Source organism: Neopelma chrysocephalum, unplaced genomic scaffold, assembly GCF_003984885.1.
Source record: "Neopelma chrysocephalum unplaced genomic scaffold, ASM398488v2 Primary Assembly neopelma1_43, whole genome shotgun sequence".
NCBI classification, from domain to species: Eukaryota; Metazoa; Chordata; class Aves; order Passeriformes; family Pipridae; genus Neopelma; species Neopelma chrysocephalum.
Window position 1 is genome coordinate 9,544,600 of NW_020897702.1, and position 21,892 is coordinate 9,566,491.

Here is a 21,892-nt window from a genome sequence, read left to right on the forward strand (position 1 = left end):
AAGTGCCAGTTTTGGATATCTTTAAAAGCACGCCCTTGGAATTACATGAATAATTTTTGTTGCTCTCTCCCTTTTAACTAAAACATGTGCGGGAAAGTCATGAGAAAGAAACTTTACAGCTGAAGTCCTGATGCCATAGAAATCAATATCAAAGCCTTTCAACTTGGAGAGGAACAGTTCACTCTGCATGTTCAACAGCCAGTTCCCTATAGCACAGGCCCAGGTAATAACCAGGTCCATAGGAAGGCCATGGTCTCAAAAGCAGTTTCCACTGGGGCTCAATGTAATCAAATTCCACCTGACTCTGTTAACAAGAAGGCTTCAAGACCTAGAGGCAAGACTTCCAGCTCAAGCAGATGCACAGACAATCTATGCTGCTGTCTTGGTTCATAAGGTAAAAAGTTTACTTTTTATGTGTGGCAGACAGGCTTTCTAAATGCTGTAATCTGCTAAGTAGAGATAAAAAACCAGTGCCATGCTCTGCGATTCTTGCAACAATTCACTTTTGTGGACACACACACACGTGGCACTAAGCTATTTACATCCAGGCTAGACTGGGAAGCCAAATCGGAAGTTGAGAATTTACAGTCATCTTCAAACAAGTAGGACTGCAGGGCAGGATTCCCTATTTCCATATATCTCCATAAGTGATTCTCTAGGGGAATTCAGTAAAGATTTTCTGTGAAGAAAACAGTGTTCTAAAGAAAACTCTTTAGAAAGATTGTTATCACAATTCACAGCTGATTAAGTTCAACTATTCATAAACCTATAGAGCCACAAGACCAAATTTCTGCCAGTCTCTTTATCTCAAAATGTAACAGATTTCTCATAAGTGAAACTTTACTTCCAGCATCTCAGTGAACAGGAAGAGCAGCTATAGCTTAGGATAACACGTTCAATCAACACTTCAGAGTTTACCCAAAAAGTCAATTGTATTAGGTGTGTTTAGAAAAAAGACAACAGAAAACAAACAAACCATCCCCTCCTCCCTCCCCCACCACCCCATTTTTGGTCAGGGAGAAGGACTTGACGTCCAGCCTCCTTCATGCACTTCTCAAATATCACTTTTGTCAAAAAGTACCAGACTCTCAGTGGGACACCCAGAGCCAGCAAGTGCCCCATAGGGAGCAACCTGGTGGAAACAGCTTCCACTCACCACCGAGAGCCCAAATTTGCACTTTTATATGGTTTTACTTTAGCTGTGTTTTTCTAGAGCTTAAGAAAATGTTCCAGCTTCGTGCTATGCACACATTTTCTCACTAAGGGACCTACACGATACTTTTCTTCTCCTTTTGTAGTCAGATTTTCAGCCTTTTCTGATTTTAAGTCATGCAGCTGAAGTAAGTCTAAAGACAAGTAGGTCTGACTTTGTCATCTATCTTCCATTAACTCTCTAGAAGTAGCTTGCACCAACAATATAGATCCACTACAGAAAACCTCTTGACTCAATGTCTGAAGTCTGCTCTTCGAGATGAAGAGACTGATCCATGTTGTAAGGCTCTAGATTGAGAATGATGGAGCAAGGACACAGTTTGGATGTCCCACATGCTCAAGTTCTCGGCTTGCAGGATTTTATCCTGTACCACACCACTTCCACAAAGCAGTTTCCTTCTCCCTCCAACACCACACCCACATATCAATTCATTGCCAATTGTTTCATCCAGTTTATTTTAAACAAGACAGCAGTTTTCCCTCCTAAAACTAACCACAGCTTTTCTTGGAAGAGAAGCATTACTACTGTAATCACATAGAACTGCAAAACCATTGCAAACTCTGCCTCAAAATATAACTGAAGCTGTCCTTAAATAAACATCAACTATTGGAATTTCTTGTGACTCTATGATCTTTTTGGTAGTACAGTAAAACATGCATCAATCTGAAAGGTTAACAGTTGCTGGAAGCTCAAAGAAATGAAGAGTAAGCCTTAAAAGTCACCTCTTCATTTGAAGCTCAGGGTTTGCCTTGTTTGTCTTCAAGAAAGCTGAAGATACAGCTGAAGAGAAAAGTTGTGTTATTTAATATAAATCACCGTATTTTCAGAGTAAAATATAAACCCAAGGTAGTTTCCTTGACAATATTTGTTTTTCAAGCTAATGGTTCACCTGGCATGTTGCAAACACTTACAAGGGTTATATTCCAATTATAAAGAAAGAGTATCTGTGCTGAAGAGAAAAATTGTTGGAACCAATAATACAAGCAGGCTGAATATAGAACTTTGTTTATGTGGATCCTTAGATTACCAAAAAACCCCAAAGCCCAGTAATTTATTTTTAAGTTTAGTTGTTACAGTTTCAAAGTATGGTTTTCTGAATGCCATCATCATGATGTTGATTTCAGGCTGCAACTTTTCTTTCCAGCAGTATCCTGGGTCACCACTTACCCGTCATTTACCTCAAAAACCTGCATGTATTAATCTGTGAGGGACAATAGGCTTGAGCCTTACGTCAGCAAAAGAGTTTTGCCTCTGTATATTCCTTTTTTTTTTTTTTCTGAAGGGAATGTTAGTGCTTCTGTATCTCGAACACCAATCTGCGATAACTAGAATTAGAAAGGGGAAGAATTGCTGATGCACATTATGAAATGTCCCTTGAGGTCCCGGAGGATAGCAAGCTGGCAGCAAGCCAGCAGTATGCAAAGACAGACAACAGCACTCTGGGCTGCATGAACACAAACACAGCCAATAAGTAGATTGAAGAAAGAGATTATCTTCCTCTACTCAGCACTCTGGGCCATATTTAGACACTGTCTAGTTTGGCGCTCCAGCAATACACAAAAGACACCAATAAATTGAAGAGAGTTAAGCAGAGGCCACTGAGGTGGTGGTGGGGGGAGGGGGGAGATGAGCTTGTTCAGCCCCAGGCAGAGACAGCTTTGGAGGGATGTAACAACACCTCCGGTGCCTACAGGGACGTTGTTGAGAAGTCTTAGATGGATTCTTCACAGCAGTGCAGGGCAGGAAGGTGAAAAGCAACAGGCAGAAACTTTCACAGGAGAGGTTCAGCCTGGATACAAGGCAAAAATTTTTCCTGAATAGGACAGTCAGACAGTGGCACAGGTTTTCCAGTGAGACTGTGCAGTCTCTGTTCTTTGAGGTTTCAAGTCCCAGCTGAATGAAGGCCTGAGTAGCCTGATCGCAGAGCTGACCCTGATGTGGGCAGGAGGTTGGACTGGATATACTCTAATGTCTCTTTCAGCCTTTGATTCTCTACTTCCCCCATGGTCACTTTTACGGGAAGGTCTCAGATAACCTGAGTTATACCCAAGTACTCATAGTACTATATTGCTATAGAGATACATCAGATATGGTGCCCAAGTCCCCGCTCTTTTATCAGTTTAAGACCTACCAACTTCTCATTAAATTCCTATACACTTTTTAGTGTTTCCCAAGAAACAAGCTTAGCTTTAGGATGGAACAAAATCATTCCCTCTATCTTATCTCTCCCCTTCACTCCCACTCAGAAGCCTACACCATACAATTTGACCATAAACAAATCATTATAAGGGTTGTACAACTCAAAAATGACAGCCTCCAAGAGTCCCGCCGGTATCAATGTAACACACAAAACCCCCAGATACAAATAAATCCCCAACAACTCTAGGACTCCAGTTTGGTAAGCCATTCTAATTCTCAGCAAGTATTGTTTATCAGGCTATCCATGGAATAGATATATACCTATCTGCATCTGCCAGCTTGCATTCATGCCCAAAGGTGGCATAAAAGTCCCTAGTAAAACCAGAGGAACTTCAACCATCTCAATTGCAGCATAGTCATTTATAGGTCTTTGTTACAGCAAGAACACTGCTCTGACTTCTCCAACTCAGAACGCATCCTGGCAAATGGCTCTACTGCTGAAAAAGCTCCCAAGAACAGGTTGCCTCAAACAGCAGTTCCATGGAGTGCAAAAGCACTTTGTGTTGGCTCAGAAGCTGCTTTGCCTGACAGCAGTGGATGCAGCCACTGCTAGGACTCACCTCAAAGATCAAGAGTGGATGCCTGTTTTGTGTGAGCTTAGTTTCTCATCTCAGTACAGAAGGATATTTTCATTTCCATGTGCCCATGATGAGGCTGTATTCAACGTAAAGCACTCTTTAGAAGAAAGTCTTGGAACAAAATGTCACACTTGATTGATGATGTTAATAAGCAAGACTTGACTTCAGTCACACTGTCACAGGTAATAAAATTTTTTCCCCTCCTTATCTCCATCACTGGTTGACATTTTTCATTTCAGTATTTCACTAGGAGAGTGAAAGAAAGCCTAGATGTGAAGTGAAATTTAACTGAATTTTAGTCCTGTGAGCATGAGCACATACAACACAATTAAGCGATAAAAAGAGCCCTGAATAAAAGCTTAAAAGCAGAGTTGGGGGGTGGGAGAGCACAAAACCCCCACTTTCTCTCAAGCTACAGAACAATGCTTTGAAAGTCTCTAATTTTGTAGTTCTACCTTAGCACCATTACTGCCTCTTTAAAATGGTAAATAGCATCCCTGATACACAACGACGAAAGATCAAGAGGGTCTTGCAATACCTGTAAGAGGCAGTCACATAGGATTGTATCTGGCTTCAAGAAAATTTACTTATCAAGTCTCACATGGCAAGTTACCTCTAACACTACCCAATTCAGTCTACATAATGCAATTCCTCCACAGATTTTTGTTCAGTGATAACCTATAGTTTAATGAAGATAACATCAAACCAGAATTCAGACTTGTAGAAGCATCTCCACCTTTTATTATTGATCTCTGCCCATGTCATGGTTTGAAAAGGCCCAAAATCCAATTCTGATTCCTAGCCCCCCACCCACATCTCAACCCCATGTGAGATGGGTTTTCCAGACAAAAACACGAGACTCAATATGGGGGAAGGAATATATTACAAAGACTATACAAATAAATAAATACTATAATACACTGCATACAATCTTAACTCTATATCTATCTCTACCATGACAGTAATATTTACAATGGGCCAAATCTCTTCTCCCTCCAAATAAAAGTCCAGGAGAGAAGAAGAAGAAAAGACCCCTTCCAGTCTGTCAGCAGCAGGCTCTCTCTAGGCAGCAGGCTCTCTTCTTCTCTTCCAGGCAGCAGAAGCAGTTGCTGGCTCTCTGCCAGCACACACGAGGGGGTCTCCAAGCCCCTCGGCCCTCCGTCTTCAAACGGGGGTCTTTCCGTGGACTACGTAACCCCAGACAAGGTCGTTCCACCACGGTCATATCACGAAGCACGGGGGTCTTCGTGACAGTCTGGTATCTTCAGGGGAAATCAAGCCCCTGTGCAGAGCTCCCATGCTCTGCCTCAAAGATGGCTGCCAGCTTCTCTGAAGCTGGAGCAGGGGGGGCCAAGGTCACCCCCCACACACACACATTCCTTCGGCCGTCCTGGCTTATCTCTCAGGAGGCCATGAGCTTCCTAGCTCCTCTCAGCAGTGCATACTGCACTTTAGGACTCCTCTCAGTCCACCACCCCCTCCTCTTTCTCGGAGGGGTCTCTAGCGAGTTTGGGGGTTTTGGTTTATCCAGTTCTTACCCCGCGAAACTCTGTTCCTGCTGCTGGCTTGGTTCTCTTGTCCTGTTGCTGCTTTTCCTTCTCCTCAGACACCTCTGTGTCTGCCTTAGCTGCATACCGGCTTGTGTTGCTCCTTTTGGTCCTTATCAGTTGGCTCTTTGCCACTGCTCTTCGGACGCTACTGTCTCCGCTGCTGCTCCGTCGCTGCTCCCAGCGTCTCCCACTTCTACTTACAGGGGAGAAAACTCCCCCAGTTCCTAGCCGCAGGCACTCAGCCCAGCTTCAACACCATTCCGAGTCCCTGCAAGCCCCCCAACCGGGGGCTGGGGGGGGCAAAGCCCCCTAAGGGGCCGGAGCCCCTTCTCCTCGTGGCCTCTACAACATGGCCACCTCTTCTTCTCCCCACAAGAAGTACTACTGCTTCTTTTCCGGTCTCCAGAGATATGTTTATATTTTGCAGGAGCACTGATTGGTCAAGCCCCAAGGGTCACCACCCCCTGGGGGTTACCACTTTCTTAGTTTCAGGGGGAAAACCTGGTTCAAACCACTACAGCCCATTAAAAGAGAAGGCTATGGCTCTCTACCTGACTGTTCAAAGCAAACTATATCCCAGAAATTCAACAGAGGAGATGTTCATGCATACAGACATGCTTTGGATGCAGAACTGTGGTAATACTTTTACCAATTTCTATTAGCTCTGCTCTATTACAATGTTGAAAGATGTGGAGGACAAAACTACATGAAGTCACTTCAGACTACCAGTGAAGACTTTGCTGGGTACATTCTATTTCTAATAATAAATATGAAGTTAAAAAACACAGGAAGCTTTCCACATCCCAGAGAACTGTAAACTTCTAGAAATGTTGTCAGATGCCTAAATTCAACAGAATTAAAGTATCCCAGTGTTGTCTCTGTCTATGGTGTTTTCACTCTTAACAAGCTCACCTTACATATTGAGGAAAGTGTATTTTACACGGAAGAGAACAGAGTAGATGACATATCAGCTAAAAATGAAGTGTCATACTTGAAAACAGCCTTCAACCCACAGCAAATTCCTCCACCCCCCTCCTTCATATATTATAAAATGGTATAATTTTTAGCCACCTCTCATGAACTTTCACTTGACCGCTGACTTCACCCAGGAGAACAGCAGCATCGTCTGGGTGGCTCATACATGTCTACATGGTTTGCAGTACAAAGTTTCTGGCCCACTTGATCTGCTTCCAGACACACTGTACAACAGCTTGAATTGCAAGGAAGTCTGTTCTAAATAAAACATCACACTTCATAGCAACATTCCATCAAGTTTAGAATAAAACCTACAAGGTTAGATGCATAAAATCCAAATATGCTGCCTGGTTAGCTCCCAGACTAATTACTGCAGAAGCTTCATGGAAAAAAACCAAAATTACTATTTTCAAAAGTGAATGACTGATGCGCGTTTGCCTTCCCTTCTTGGTTTCCACCTCATTGCCTGAAGATGAGTGGAGAGTACAAGTTAAAAGGCAAAGAGGATGTATTCCCTTGCCACCAAAATTAACTAAAGTCTGGATTTGCTTTAGAGCCCTATCAATTCCTAATAAACAGTAGTTTGTGGGGAAGGAACATCTTTCTATCAATGGGTCACATGCAGATCTGCAATGTCAATGGAATTACACCAGAGATGCTTGCTCTATCCTTTTCCCTACCTTTCCATCTACCATTATATTTGCTTGGACCAAGCAGAGTGAATTCAGCCATCCTATTAATACAAGCTCACACCAAGCATCAGCCTGAAAGCATGTAAAACTAAGGACTTTGAGATGTAGTTTGCTGACACCCCTCGCCACCCAAAAAAAAAAAAGAAAGGAAGTTAAGACAAGGACACCAGAGGTGTCAGGTCTAAGGTCAAACTCAGCTTTCAGGCTAAAGGAGCATAAAGCAATTTATTTACCTAGGAACCTGGTGAAGATCAGACACAATTCATACTGATCTAACAAAAAATTACTCCATGTGGTGCCATTTTCTCAACATTGCACCAAATTACTTCAGCATGGGAATGACAACTTTTCCACAGAGCTCTGAGAGACAGTCATGCAAGTGTAGGGCAAGTAGGGTACATGAGAGTTTCTGCATTTCCTGCTGTAGTTTTACAGACAAACTGTTCCCTAACACAGGATTCAAGAATGATGATCTCCCATGCAGTAAGACAGTTAGATGATGTCACAAAGCATCACAATTGTGAAACCAAGGGCATCCTACAGCAAGTGTTATGCACCAGCTGTTAGCTGCCTGGAGTCCTGCAGTCTGCAGAGGGACCACAATAAACGAGCAACATACTTAATCAGTGGACAGAAGGACCTAAATCCCACTGCAGTTTTTTTGCAAGCTTCATGGCCTATTATTTCATCTCCTGTCTGCTGCTCAGTGAGATGTTCTGCATCCCAGGAGGAAGGAAATCAGGACAACTCCAGGTATATGACCTTGCTGGAATCTCTGGTTATGCATTTTCTGCCCAGAAGGACATATGCAGGGTAGATTGTTCTGGTTTTTCCAGTGCCTGGGGTGAGGAGAAGGGGAAGAAATAATCTATTTTATCATGGAAAACAGAAAATTTTTCTTAAGTTTCTTCAATATATATTGCAAACTCCATGTTTTGGTTGAAACAGATTTAAGCTCTTCTTTAAGGAAAAGTTTTGAATGGCAACACGGTAAAAAAAAACCCCACATCACTTTAGGGTATCTTCCCAAATCTGTTATCCAGACAGGCCTATGTACCAGCAGCTATCAGTTGACTCTTCAACTTGGAAGACTCACAAGTATCTTACCAAATTTTAGTTTCTATTAACAAGGGTTGTGAACAACTGTAAAAATGCATTAAGACTCACTTCACCCTACTGTAGCTTAAGATAACTCCAAGTAGCATCAAGATCAAGTGCTGCTTCTATAGGCAGTGGATAAAGAAAGCTATGATAGAGTTTGGTGACAGGGAGATTTGTAGAAAGGAGGGATACAGCAACACAACCACCACTAACATGACTAAGTAAGAGAAAAAGGTGATGAAGATCTGCAAAAGGTAAAGGTGGAAAGAATGGTCTGAAGGTCAATGAAGTTATACCGGCTGGTGAGCAAGACCTATGAAGCACACTTTGAAGCATGGTACAGGAACCATTTTTATGTGGTAATTGCACAAAATGTACTTTCTCAACCAAGTAGGGAAAAGGTGAGTGACAAAGGAAGTACAAGGTGCTCTGGTGTTCTCCTTCCCTCTGCTACTTCCTGCTTGGTCCTACCAAATGTTTGCTTTCTTCTAGGTGCTCAGTCTCAAACAGAAAAGGATACTGGCAAAGATTTGATAGCAGCAAACTGGAAAGGTGGGAGAAGACAACATGGAAAGAAAAAAGAAAGAAGAGATATGAAGACCATTGGAAACTCTTCCTGTAACAACGTCACCCGGGGAAGAACAACAAAGCAGAGCCAGGAGAAATACAAACTAGGACAGGATGACTGACAGGACTGCCATAACGGGTTTATTCTTAACACAATGCAACACAAAGTCTTCTTCCTTCAGTGTCTCTAATTAGAAAAGTGAGCATACTTTTTTTTTGTATAGTCCTACCATTTACCCCATAAGTGTAAAGTGAGAGAAAAACTTCTAAAAGAAAATAAATAAAACAAGTTTGCAGAATACTTGCAGCAGATATAATAGTTCATTAACATGAATTGATATTATCCTTGAGGCAGTAACCTGTATGATATAGCACATGCTGGTCAGGACAAATGAGGTTCAAAGAAGAACGACTGTCTCAAATTCTTGGAGATAATGTTGTAGCCTGCATGAAAGAGCTGGGAGTAGATTGCGTAGCCTTGTCTTAATTCGCGCTCTGGTATGTCCTGTTTTCCATATCATCTTCTGGGAGCACCACCATTCCTTTCCTTTTCCCACTCTTCTCCCTTCTTCACGTGGTTCAGGAAGAACAACTCTTTTCCTCCTTCAGCCCATCTGTTCTCCTCAGGCTGCTTTAACACTGACAGCACGAAGGCCTAGCAAGCCCAAAATTAACAAACCCTGCATTGATCTTAGTGTTTCAGAGGCACAACCTGTTTGATGGCACGCATCCAAGTCAATGTTGATATGGATATGGCTTTGTGAAAGCAGAGTGGGAGAGGGAATAAGAGACTTGCTCTTATAACTGCCTACCAGAGCTATGGAGGAGCACTACCGTTTCCATGACCACAGGACAGCGTTGTACTAAGGGGCCCAATTCATATCACCTGCACACCCACATGATTGTGCAAGTATTATGAGTGTAGTAACAAATGGTCTTGCTACACCATGGACAAATCTCAATACCAAAGTCATCCTGGAAGACAACAAAAGGTAGAGATTTATCTTTATTTTTCATATATACAAGATTACTAAAAAGAGAAAGAAGAATATAAAAACAGTGGAAAACTTCTGTTCATTATCAGTGCAATCTGTAATTGGCCATAGAAGCACTTGCTCAATATGCTGACCCCAACAGTGTTATGATTTTGGAGTCCTAGGAAACTTATTGGTTCACTTGTGGCAGACATAGACATACAATATGGGCACACATGGCAGATGGTATACATATGCTAAGGAATAACTCTTGTGTTTATGAAACTGATAGCTGATTGCACACAGGCCTAAACAAGCCTTCTTTACAGAAGCTGCCTTTCCTTCTTACCATCAGAAGACATCAATGACTGAGTTAGCAGGATGATACAGAATGCTGTGGAGACAGGACTTGGTTTAAATAATATTTTTGGTTTTGGTCCTGTCCTTTAATCTCTCTATCTCAGTATCTTTCCCCAGAAAAGCAAAATACAGAACTACTGCTGAAGGTACAGCTACATCAGTGCAGAGCACAGACCAACAGAAGTGCCTCTGCCAAGGAAAAAAGTCCTGCCAAGCACTTGAAATTGAAACCATATAGGCTGGGGAAAGGCTGCTTGTTTTTAAACAAAACACTCTATGTAGATGCTGGAGTAGTTCCAATCTGGTCCCTTGGACTAAATGCTGGGTTGCAGTTGATGTGCTCCCAAAATAGTTCCTCCTATTTATTCTCAGGTGCTCCAAGAAACCAATGAAGTGAGGTGAAGAACAAAAAGGCAGGGACAACTGGACTGAAAATGCCTGTGAAGTAATTCTAGGTACAATATCATCGGAGAGGGGAGATCTGACAGGTACACAGTTTCCTACAGACATAGTCATGAGGACCACAGTATATTGCACCTCCTAAATCTGCTCTAACAATTTGCAATTTTACATGCTTACACTGTCAATCGTTTTCAATTCCAGTCTTTGCACCTCCTGTATTTCTCCTATTCCCCAGGCTCCTTTTCATGTCTGTGACTATATCTATCTGAAGCAGGATGGAGTGCTCAGCCTGAGGATCTGCAGACAGATTAGGACATGTAAAAAACACCATACCCAATTGATTAGTTTCACTCATATATATTCACTCCTATGTAGTAAGTACTATACCTACTGTAATGCTAGAAACTATCTTTTTGAAGGGCCTCTCAGCTGTAACAGAAAGCTGAGAAGTGTTTGCTCACATTTTTCAGGGAAATAGGACACAGCACCCCAGAACAAACTGCCAGAAATGTTTCAAGCTAAAAAAGCTGGTGTGGGGCTCTTTACTGGTTTTACGCTAAAGTGGATGAGAACTGCTCACTTGATTACAGCTGAGAGGTACTTTAAAGAAACCAATGTCTTTCATGCAAGACTCAGTAATTGAATGGGAACGCTTCCAAAGTGGAAGTCCTGGTTTAGTTTCAATGGGAGACTTCGGGTCTCTTGTAGCAAGCCTGCCCTGAGACCTCAACCACCACAAGGCAACTGGAGAAGGTTTTCAGGAAATGTGTCAGATACTCAAGCTGGATGTGAGCCAAATCACTAGTGTAAACATATTCATAGTTTGTCTCAAGGCAAAGTCAAACAGGTCAGCTTGCCACCAAAATGCTTGCTTTGCCTTGAAAAGGAGTGCTCATGCAGTCTCACGTACCATAAGAAGTGACTTGGGTAGCTGCTCCCACAGTCTCTGCTGTCAGACTTCCCTTTCCACTGCCTGGCAGGAACAAGCAGCATTTCCACCTCTGGCTCAGGCTTGGCAAATCCTGCAGTACAGCACTGCTCAGTATTCGAGCTCATATCATGTTAGATGGATGCTGAGGATGTTAAGCCTGAACCAGAGCCACAGTCCTGCACTAACATAAACATTATCCACATCTCTTTACATCAGGCTCATTATTCATTTTATTTTTCTCTACTTTATCCTTCTTACCTGCTTAGATTCTCACCACCTGGCTTCCTTCTCAGTATTCCAGTAAACCTTACTCTGGAGTTTACTCTTCACACCTCCTTCCCAAAGCTTGCATTGAATGAGAGTAACATACTTCACACAGTCCTTTGCCCTGCATTACCAGCAAAGGATTTCAAAGGAATGGCAAATAAAAGAAGTTTTCCAATCAAGAAGGTTGAGCAGATGTTCATTAAAAAAAAAAAAGGTAGTCTCATCAGCCAGAGGGCATTAAATCCAACAAGATTTGATCTCCAGGCAACCCAAGCTTCTTGTTCTTGCAATTTTTCTGCTAAGACTTCAAATGGGAAAAATAAAGCTCACCTAACTCTGTATAGTTCCTGTGCCCTAACTGTATAACTGAACAGATTTTTTTTTAAATTGGTCTATAGCTGATCACAGATTAACTGCAAGTACAAGTTCTCTGCTTAGGTGAAGGGGCTGTAATTCCTCGTCAAGAGCAACAGAAAGATGTTTGATCACAGGAAATTCTTGGGTTCACACGTGTCAGTGCAGCTAATATGATGTTGTCCCATGGTTAATAAAGCCCTGTCTCAAGAGCTGAGCAGGCAAAGAATTCGTAGGCACTTTGTTATGCACTCAGCTGTAGCAGGTTTTTACACTAGCAGAACATATATTATCAGTGAACCAGCAGGAAAGTTAACAAATTCATTCTGTTGCACAGTTTTTCCATTTTTTGGTGCTTTCCCAGGATTATTTTCTGTCCATTTTCTATTTAGAGTGACACATACAGCATCTGATGCTGTCACATGATTTCACTCCTGAAAACCATAGCCTTCCTGTCTCTGAGCTTCTATTAGCCTTGATAAGTCAATTGCTAGAGCAATATAGTTTTGCATTTGTTTTAGTTGAAATGATTGCTTAAAATGACATGCAAATTATGAGAATTGAACAAGTCAAAAGATATTTCTAGACTCCACCGGTTTGATTTGGCAGTGCGGTAGTCCACATTTTTTAAGACAGTCAGAGAAAAGCAGGGTCTCCTAAGAATCGCAAGTCTCATCTGAACTTGCACTTTGCTAAACAGACATAAGTATGCAACACCTACCAAATTATAATACATAAGGAGTCTTTTGCTGTTCTGTTCTTGGGGAGACAAGATGTTTTTATCACAAGCACACTCAACTGATTCAACTATTCATTGATCTATCAGTAGAAAACAACATTCTTTAAAAACGCGCAATGAAATGTTTGAAACAGAAGGCAATGTGTAAGCTTGCTGTAGTGCATAGGGATGATGCAGGATTTTAGGGATGCTATTTCTTCTATGTCATTTTAGGATACATTACAATAGTAGAAGGGTGGGATGGTGGGGCATGGGGATGCAGAAAAGAAAAGAATGAAAATCTGGATTTATTAAAGCATGCAAGCCACAAAACAAATTTCTTCCAGTTTCAAAAATGGCTCCTTTGTTTCAAATGCCTTTGTCACAAAAAACCCAGCTTGTTGTGATCTGGCTGTTGAGTTGACTGAATTGGGACAAAGGTGTTGTTCTTCCCTCTCCCGCGTCGCCCCCCCCCCTCCCCCGCCCCGCCGCCCCCATTCTGACATAGACTTTCGCTACTCTCTTTTACCATTTTAAAAGAAATTATAAGAAAACCAGAAACGGCAAGGACAAAGGGCAACATCAAAGACTACAGACATCAATCCTGGAGTAAATTCGGGAGCAAGCGTAACTTCAATACACAATGACCATGCGGGGGATGAAGGGGAGACAGGAAAGAAGAGAATGCCATGAAAAAAAGAAGTCATCATTATCATGTGAACATGTTGGTGTCACTGAGGCGCACAGACTCCAGGGCAGGTGCGGCGGGGCAAGCCACGCCGGCGGGGCCGCGCAGGGTGGGCTGAGGGGCAGGGCAGGCTGCGGGGCAGGGCAGGCTGCGGGGCAAGGCAGGGCAGGGCGCAGAGCCCACTGCGGAGCCGCAGGGCCGTGCGTCTGTCGGTCGCCCAGCGCCGCCCTCCTCCTGCCCAATTACAAAGGATGGGGCAGTAAAAAAAAAAATAAAAAAAATTTAAATTAAAAAAATTTTAAAATCAGCTAAAAATACCCTAAATGCGCAAACCACTCAGCGGTTCCAAATTTTCTTACGCCCCAAGGTCTTCCTAGGAAGCGTCCCGCATTCAAAGGGCCAAAACTTCGCTCCCACTGCCGGGCAGGGAAGCGAAGATGAAGGGGGGGAAGCGGCGCAGGGTGCTGCGATGCGATGCCCGGAGCCGCCTCCCGTCGCTAAGCGACCCGCGGGGCCGCCGCCGGGCCCACTGCCGCCGCGCACTCACCGCTCCGCGCCGCTACATCCCCGCGGCGCAGCGTAGCCGCCCTTCCGAGCCGTTCCGAGCCGTCCTGCCTCGCCGGGAGGGACACGGAGCTGCCGCCGCCGCCGCCGCGATCTGGGTCACCCGGCGCGGCGCCCGGCGAAGGTGAGGAGGAGGAGGCGGAGGAAGGCGGGTGGCGGTGCCGCCTACCGGCGAGCGCGGGGGGAGGCTGCGGCGGGGCCCGAGCCCGCCCCGCAGGGAAGGGAAGGGGCCGGGGGCCGATAGCAGGCGGTGCGCGGGGAGCGTCCGCGGGCGCGTTGGGTCCCTGCGCGCCGCCTGCCATCGTGGTACCTGGCCCCCGGTGCAGGATGCACCTCTCCTCTCTGGACTTCGAGACCTTCCCCCCTCGCCCTCCCAACTCTTGCCGAGGAAAGGCGATACCTGTCTGCGGTTCAGGGGAATCCAGCCACAGTAGTACATTTAAGGTCCCATAAGAAAGCGGGGAACATCTCCAAGGAGTTAAGGTCCCGGCTAGCTAGGGTATTATCTAGCGAGTCAGCATTCTGCCTCCATATGCCATCCCACCGATCTGTCAAGGAGATCAGCGTCCTTTCTTCCCCAGCAGTATATCCTGAAGGCTTTTGATCTTCAAAGTTTAAAGTCTGCTAACCAGGATCACAGGCATGTCAGTATATTTATATGGCTCTTCCCCCCAAGAGAATAATGACTGTTGTGTGGAGCATCCACAGAATCATTTAAAGTTGTCCAGTACTGTAAGTACTGCCAGTAGGCAAATAGTCTCTGTTTTGTTCATCCTTACTGCTGCATGCATCTGTCCAGATGTTCCTTTGAAGCTGTAATTAGGCTGTCAGGCCACATTGGCATCCCAACATTGTCCAATAGTCTCGGGTTTCCAGAAGTCCTTTGAAAATGCTAATTAACCTACTTTTCAAAGTATTTTCTATGCCTAACTTGAAAACAGCTTTCTGCATACCTGTTACAGGAACATGGTTTAATTTCTTCTGAATCTCCTTTTTCATTTTGATCCCATAATCAACTGTCACATTCAAGAAGTATGGTGAAAACTTTAGTGTCATTGAGCTAAACATTTAATGACTAGGAAATGCTGTTCATGTCTTAAGACAAAGTAGAACGGTAGTTAATTCTCCTTCTAGGTAGAGCTATGTAGTCCCTCTTCCACTTGTCATGAGCCTGATGCACCTGGCTGGCAGATGCTGTGATCTGCAGAGCTGATTAAATGGCAGGAACAGAGGGGGTCCCAGTAGCCTCCACTACAGCTGTGTGGTCATGAGCAAACAAGGTCTGATGCTCAAAGGAACAACTAAAATAGTCAGTATTAGACTTCAGCTTTACTGCCTCAGCTCTTATTTGCATCGTGTTTTGCACGTTGAAGTAGTCTTACAAGTTTAATTCCATGCATCAATGCAACTAGAAAAGTAGTTCTTTCTCCTGTTTCCTGCATTGCAGCAGTTTTTCTAATTACTATATCAATTGATTTCCACCCCCAACACATTCTTGCTCTCAGGTCCTGTGCCTGTCAGAAACTTCTCTAGCACTAGGCCAGAGGAGCCACTATAGGTCCCTAGCTCTCTGAAGAGAGAAATCCAGTGTTAGGGATCTTTTCAGGGGCTTCAGGAGCAGAGTTCAGCTACACTTCCCAAGTTTAGGAACAGAGATTTGTAAGACATTTCATTCATAATTATGCAAGATGAATCATGAGCATGAAAAGCCAGATCTTTGCTACAGAAGCGGCCTCACTTTCTCAGACAACATGCGCTTGTTCACAAATATCAAGGAATTCAAAATGTAAGCTGGAAAGACTTATTGACTTGTTTCCTTACTGTTATGGCAAATTTAGGGGATCTGAACAACAGGTTTGGAGTTTCCAGATGGCATTCTGCCCATTCTCTGGAATCACATAGTGGCAGGTGGCTATACTGTAGTCATGAAGTGCCATTTCAGACTTGACAGGATTTTTTAAAAACACTTGTTACCAAATTTCAATTTGATGTACCCATTCACTCAGTATCTTGGGATGGAAGCTACCCAGGTTATTATGACTCTATGTTCAGTTGTTCTCATGGAAAGTTGAGGCAAACCAGCATTTTATAAAATATCCCCAGGTCTTTTGATTATAAGCAGTTACAGAATATTTTACTATGCTGTACTTTCTTTCCAACAGCATAATTATTTTTAATTTATGGCAAATGAGAGAAACTGTGCATGACAGCAGAAATATAGCTCGTACTTAGAAGTGGCAGTGAAAACCACATTAGAAAAAGTAGATGTAGGACCCCACTAGTTGAGCAATGTCACACTTTTCCAGCAATAGCTCATACAGCCTGCTGTGCTTAATAAAAACCAGCAAGGTCACCTGCATGATTAATTTAGCATTAGAAAGAAGGTGACAGAAGCAGCAAAAAACCCAGATAGCAACATTCCTTGCTCAGATATTGGTGAAAAATCAAAAGCTCAAGTCCCTCATTATTTTGGATGGAAGTTCTTGCTGTTACACAATTTACTGCTAAAGATGAAATTGATAACAAGGTCATGTGCTATGCCCTTGTGAAGAACCTAACATATTTTGACACCACCCAGCACTTTTCTCAATGTGTCCCCCGTGCATTATTAAATGCACCATAAGGAGTTACGTTTTAGTAATGTTTTTATAGTGTTATTTTGTTTTCTTTTTAACAAGTAATTTTTCATTTTGTGACAATACGGTGGTGGCAAAAATATTTTAGATACGCTTGTATTCTTTTACTTAAAACAGACAAGAAAAAAATATATTTTATCTAACAATCCTAGTACTCCTGAAATAATCTAAAAAGTTGTAGTGCAAAAAGATAAAGAAGGAATAAGAACAAACTCCTTATTTACATAAGGATTTTTCTTACCTCAGTTTTCAAAATCTATAGTCCAGATTATCAATCTCTCTAGTTTTTACTCAGCATGAGACAGGATACTCTCATCATAAATAAAAAATTTCAAAGGCTGCTTTCAGTCTTCCTCACCTGCCTCTTTTGAGGGGACTCTAGTCATCTGGGGGTTATCAGGGATCACACCCTTGGCTTTAACCTGACAGTTTTCCAGAGACCTGTGGATCACCAGAAAGTTTTTATTTTTTATTTCTTAGTGTTTGATCTTCGGGCTCAATCTACCCAAGTGTGATTTAAGAGACCATAGTATATTAGGCAACTGGTGACAGTGCTGTGCATTTAGAAGAAAATAGCTGTAATGGAGGCATACTGCTAAGTATAATGAGACTTGAGATATCAAAGGAACAAGAGTGGATTAAGTACTGCAAGACCAGCTGCTTTTTTCTTTATTACTTTGACTGAGATGATCAAATATTTTTGCTTGTGGAGAAAAGCTTTGCATTAAAAAGGTTATACCTTTCTCCTAGCTATTGGAGCACATGGAGTAAGGTTTCAGTTTAAACAGCTATTTGCTCTCCACAGGAAAAGGCATCTCAACTCTTGTAATTTGGAAACTCATATGTTTTTATGAAATTGCATGGGATCTTGGTGTTAGACCTCTATAAGAAATGACCAAACATTGCTATGTGGTGAAATGGAGCCTTTCCAAAGCCAGTAACAAACAGGTGACAAAAGAATGCTGTCATCAGTGAGTCTGAGCTACAGCTTTTGCTCACAGCAGAATCAAGTTCAGATTACCTTAGGCGTAGGACATCATCAAGCAAAATTCCAGACGTCTTCTGGAAGGTGTTATATGGTCCAAGTGAGTGGGATGTTAAGGTAAAGGTGCAGATGGGAGAACACTTGTCTGAGCATAGTTTGTCACCATTCTGCTCTCATGGATCATGCCCCATATGAGGATTAGGCCGAGAGAGTTGGGGTTGTTTAGCCTAGAGAAGAGAAGGCTCTGGGGAGACCTTAAAGCATCCTCTCAGTACTTAAAAGGGCTCTACAGGAAAGATGAGGAGGACCTCTTTATTGGGGAGTGTAGTGATAGGATGAGGGGTAATGGTATTAAACTGAAAGAGGATAGATTTAGATTAAATATTAGGAAGAAGTTCTTCACTGTGGGGGTGGTGAGGAACTGGAACAGGTTGTCCCGAGAAGATATGGATGCCCCATCCCTGGAAGTGTGGAAGGCCAGGTTGGATGGGTCTCTGAGCAGCCTGGTCTAGTGGAAGGGAGCTACATGATCTTTGAGGTTGAACTACATGATCTTTTAAGGTCCCTTCTAACTGAAACCATTCAGTGCTTCTACACATTTGGGGTGTAAGGTACTTGCTGACCAAAAAAGAAGAAAACTCCAGTAAGAATCATTGCAGGGTTTGAATCTGTAGTCTTGGAGGCTACCAGTGGGACCAGAAATCATGTGAGAGATATACTAACTATAGCAAGCTCTGGAATGAAAAGTGTCTATAGTAAATTGAATTCCAGCTGCTGGACTGTAGTATGGATGCAGCTGGACAGGTGCTCCCAACACAGTTCTTACTTCTGTGCCAGCATAGCCATGAACTTTTCTATATCTACCTGGAACTTTATAGTTTACTTCTCGTAATTCAAATAAATAAAATATTTGGAAATAGGCTCTCTTGGGTATCCATGAGAATCTACAAAGAGAGTACTAAACATCTGTAGATTCGCTTATGGGTAAGAATTATTGCTCTTTTGGAGCCTTTCATCTGAGGATACTCATGTGTTAGCATGAGTCAGCATCTCTGTTTTATGTTTGATAGTGCACAACATATGTAGGGGCCATTTGGTTTTATTCTATACAATCATGTATATCTGCACTGGGATTTACTGAGTGGGATCTGGGGTTTGTAGTTCATTCCTCCCTATCCAAGTAGTGCTCAGGTAGTGGGCATGACCCTGAATTATGTGATTCAGTCATAGATTCCTCTCTTTGGTCTCCATGCACATTCAAGTAGGTGGTGATTCCATTTCTAGGACAGTGTGCTGTGTAATTGGTAGGTTTTTGTTGACTTCCCTGCAGATATCCTCACCCCCAAAATGCATTCCTACAAACTGAGCTGCAGAACACTATAGAAGTATGTTGTAAAGAAACATTCTGCTGCAGTGATGAGAAGGATGGGTGAAAAAATATATTTCCAAACTCTAACTTCTATAATTTTCATGCTTAAGAAATCTGATTCCTCACATTAAAAACTATTTTATTGTCATGTCTGAGCATCTATTTCAAATCTACATTCTACTTTGAAATATTGAACAGCTGTCAATTCTTTGTGCCTAGCTTAGGACAAGCATCAAATACAGATTGTCCTGCAATGGTGAATTATATGGCTTTCATGGACTGATATCACAGCAACTGGAGCAGTGTGTACACAAGCTTCATGATAATTTTTTAAACCAACCTTCTTGTTATTTTGTTCATTTACAGTCCCACGCTTTGCCTCACTTGTATTCCTTTGACTAAAGATGCTATTAAGTTTAACACAGAAGACACTAACACAAGCATGTAGATGATGAAAACATGGGAGATGAAGTTTGTCAGGCTTACTCATAGAGCCTTTGGAGAGATGACAGCTAAGTGAAGCAGCCAGTATGCTCATTTAGTTCACCTGTCTCTTTAAGCAAAGCTTTTTGCCAGAAAGGACTTTGTCTACGTATGAGTTAAGAGCATTTAATGTTATAATATTTTAATTTAAATAATTCTGACTGATATTTCTATATAGGAAGAGTAAAATAGAGTGATGTAGACATGAATTTCAAATACTATATGCTAGCAATGCCTGCTTATTTATCTTAATAAAAGTGAACACACTCAAATATGCTGTAACTGTGTCCTAATTTTCACCAAGATGTGATATAACCATATTATGTCTGTGTGGAAAAGAAAGATTTGCATTTGTAAAAGAGAAATTTTTTTAAACCACTATTGAACAAGTAAAAAAGTTGATGTGATAATTTTTTCATCAATTCTTTTCATTTATCCTCTGCCATTCATCAGATCCATACTCTGAATGCATGTGCTACATTTCATTCAAGGATTACAAAGTGTTTCACAAACAATGATTCATGAAGATTCACAACCTTGGCGAGTTGGGTAAATATTTATGTAAATGTCATCGAGACTGCCAAATTGAGTCACAGAGAAGTGGTGTTTGTAAAAAAAACTCAGTAAGTTAGGATGCATCTTCTTTGGTTTTGCCTATTCAGTTGAAAAACTAACAACTTCTGTTTTTCAGATATGTCAAGTGTGCATATAGATCCAGAGAAGTAAATGAAAACCAGATTACAAGAGCGGCAAGTGGGGGTGACCCAAGTATCCAACCATGTTTTGTGTAGAAAATTTTAACTTAGGGTTGCACAGCTATTCTTCTTACGAAGAAGGTAAACCTATTGCATGAGCAACAGCTAATAAGACCTCCTGAGATGATGCCTGAATGGAACTGAAAGGATGGAGTTCCAGTTTAAGGAATACATTGCAATATTCTCTCCAGTCTCACTGGAGGCCTCAAGGATCTCACTTATGATGGAAATGAAATATTTAATTCTTTGTATGTAAACAATACTATGTCTTTAAAAAATAACTTCACAGATTGTGTCCAGACTGCAAGCACCACATCCTTAAAAATGTATTGATTGATGAAGTAGACAGAATTAGTGCCTGCTATTCCATTATTGTCCTTATGATACATTTGTGCCCTGAAGTTATAACTGTGAGAAACTATGGTTTCCAAGGATATGCAGGAAAGCAGGCTGCCTGCCCAGTGTAGATATCAGGGAGGATCCCTGTGTAAGGTTGCATTGCTTTCTGCATGCCTATCAAATCCTAATTGCTTGTGACAGAACTGAATTTTGCCAGGTTAGTGTAAGATTTTGACTGTAGGGCCAGAAGAGTATAATACAATTCCAACAGTAATTAAAAAAAAAATATATTTCCTATTTCTTTATGGAAAACAGGCATAAAGAGTGAGACTGTAAAGTACATGCAGACTTTGAAGAAGAGTTGATAATTTTCAGTCTTCATGTCAGAGAAAACAGAAATATTTTGTTTGAATCTTTCTAACAACGTTGTTTTCAAGGCTAAACTAAACCATGTGTTCACTGATTTGGAATGTTTCCTTCAGTACTTCATATTACTTTTCTGACAGCCTGAAAAGTGTATTAGATTGGCACAAGGTCTTCCCTAGACTTTGCCTGAACTGTGGAGAAAGAGTCATATGGGCAGTGAAAGCAACAGTTCCTGTTCAGCAGAGAATTATCATCTCTTCTTCAAAGCCTGCATGGCTTTGGAAAGATTTAAAGCCCCAAGTCTCCAAGATTGTTTATGCCCAGAGAAAAACTAGAAAATTAAAACTGAGGACAAAACAATTTCCCGCAATGTGTGGTTTGCTTAGTATTGGGGCATGTGGGACTTTGAAGGCTGAAGACTATTCACTGAGAGCTTTTATTTGAGCAGAAAAAGCTGGCAGGATCTTCACTGGGAACTTTTATCTGAACTTCATGGATATCATGCTTTCCAGTAGTTGGGCCTAGGGAATTTACATGTCTTAAATTCTTCCTTAATCAAATTAAGAAATTATCTAGTTTTTGACATATGTGTCCGCGTGTTGCAGGAACCTCACAAGAACTGATGCTTTGCACTGGCAGTATGTACAATGAAATGTCTTCAGACTTGCAGCATGCACATCATAATTACAGTAATTTCTGTCTTATGCCTGAAAGTTCAGAGGAATTTTCTGAGGACTCACCAGAAAAGGATCAAAGATTTTCTGTTTATTGAAGCTTACAGATTGTGCTCCCAGTCCTAGTGCAATATTAATGGTCAGCAATACAG

General features: G+C 42.0%; 1 protein-coding gene and 1 long non-coding RNA gene across 4 annotated transcripts in view; one reads left to right on the plus strand and one right to left on the minus strand.

Moving 5' to 3' along the window:
• Positions 1-14,655, minus strand: part of ELMOD1 (ELMO domain containing 1) — a 47,996-nt gene extending 33,341 nt beyond the window's left edge. The window contains exon 1 of one of the 3 annotated variants that reach the window (XM_027677292.1): positions 14,534-14,655. The gene's annotated coding sequence lies outside the window, so the exon portion shown is untranslated. Of the gene's footprint in view, positions 1-13,887; positions 13,967-14,116; positions 14,240-14,533 lie in introns of those variants that run through there. The other 2 variants (XM_027677290.1, XM_027677291.1) reach the window with 2 other exon arrangements.
• Positions 14,167-21,426, plus strand: LOC113964711. The gene is made up of 2 exons (XR_003533266.1): positions 14,167-14,257; positions 20,298-21,426. It is a non-coding gene; the product is annotated as an uncharacterized LOC113964711 (long non-coding RNA).
• The last annotated feature ends 466 nt before the right edge of the window (positions 21,427-21,892 follow it).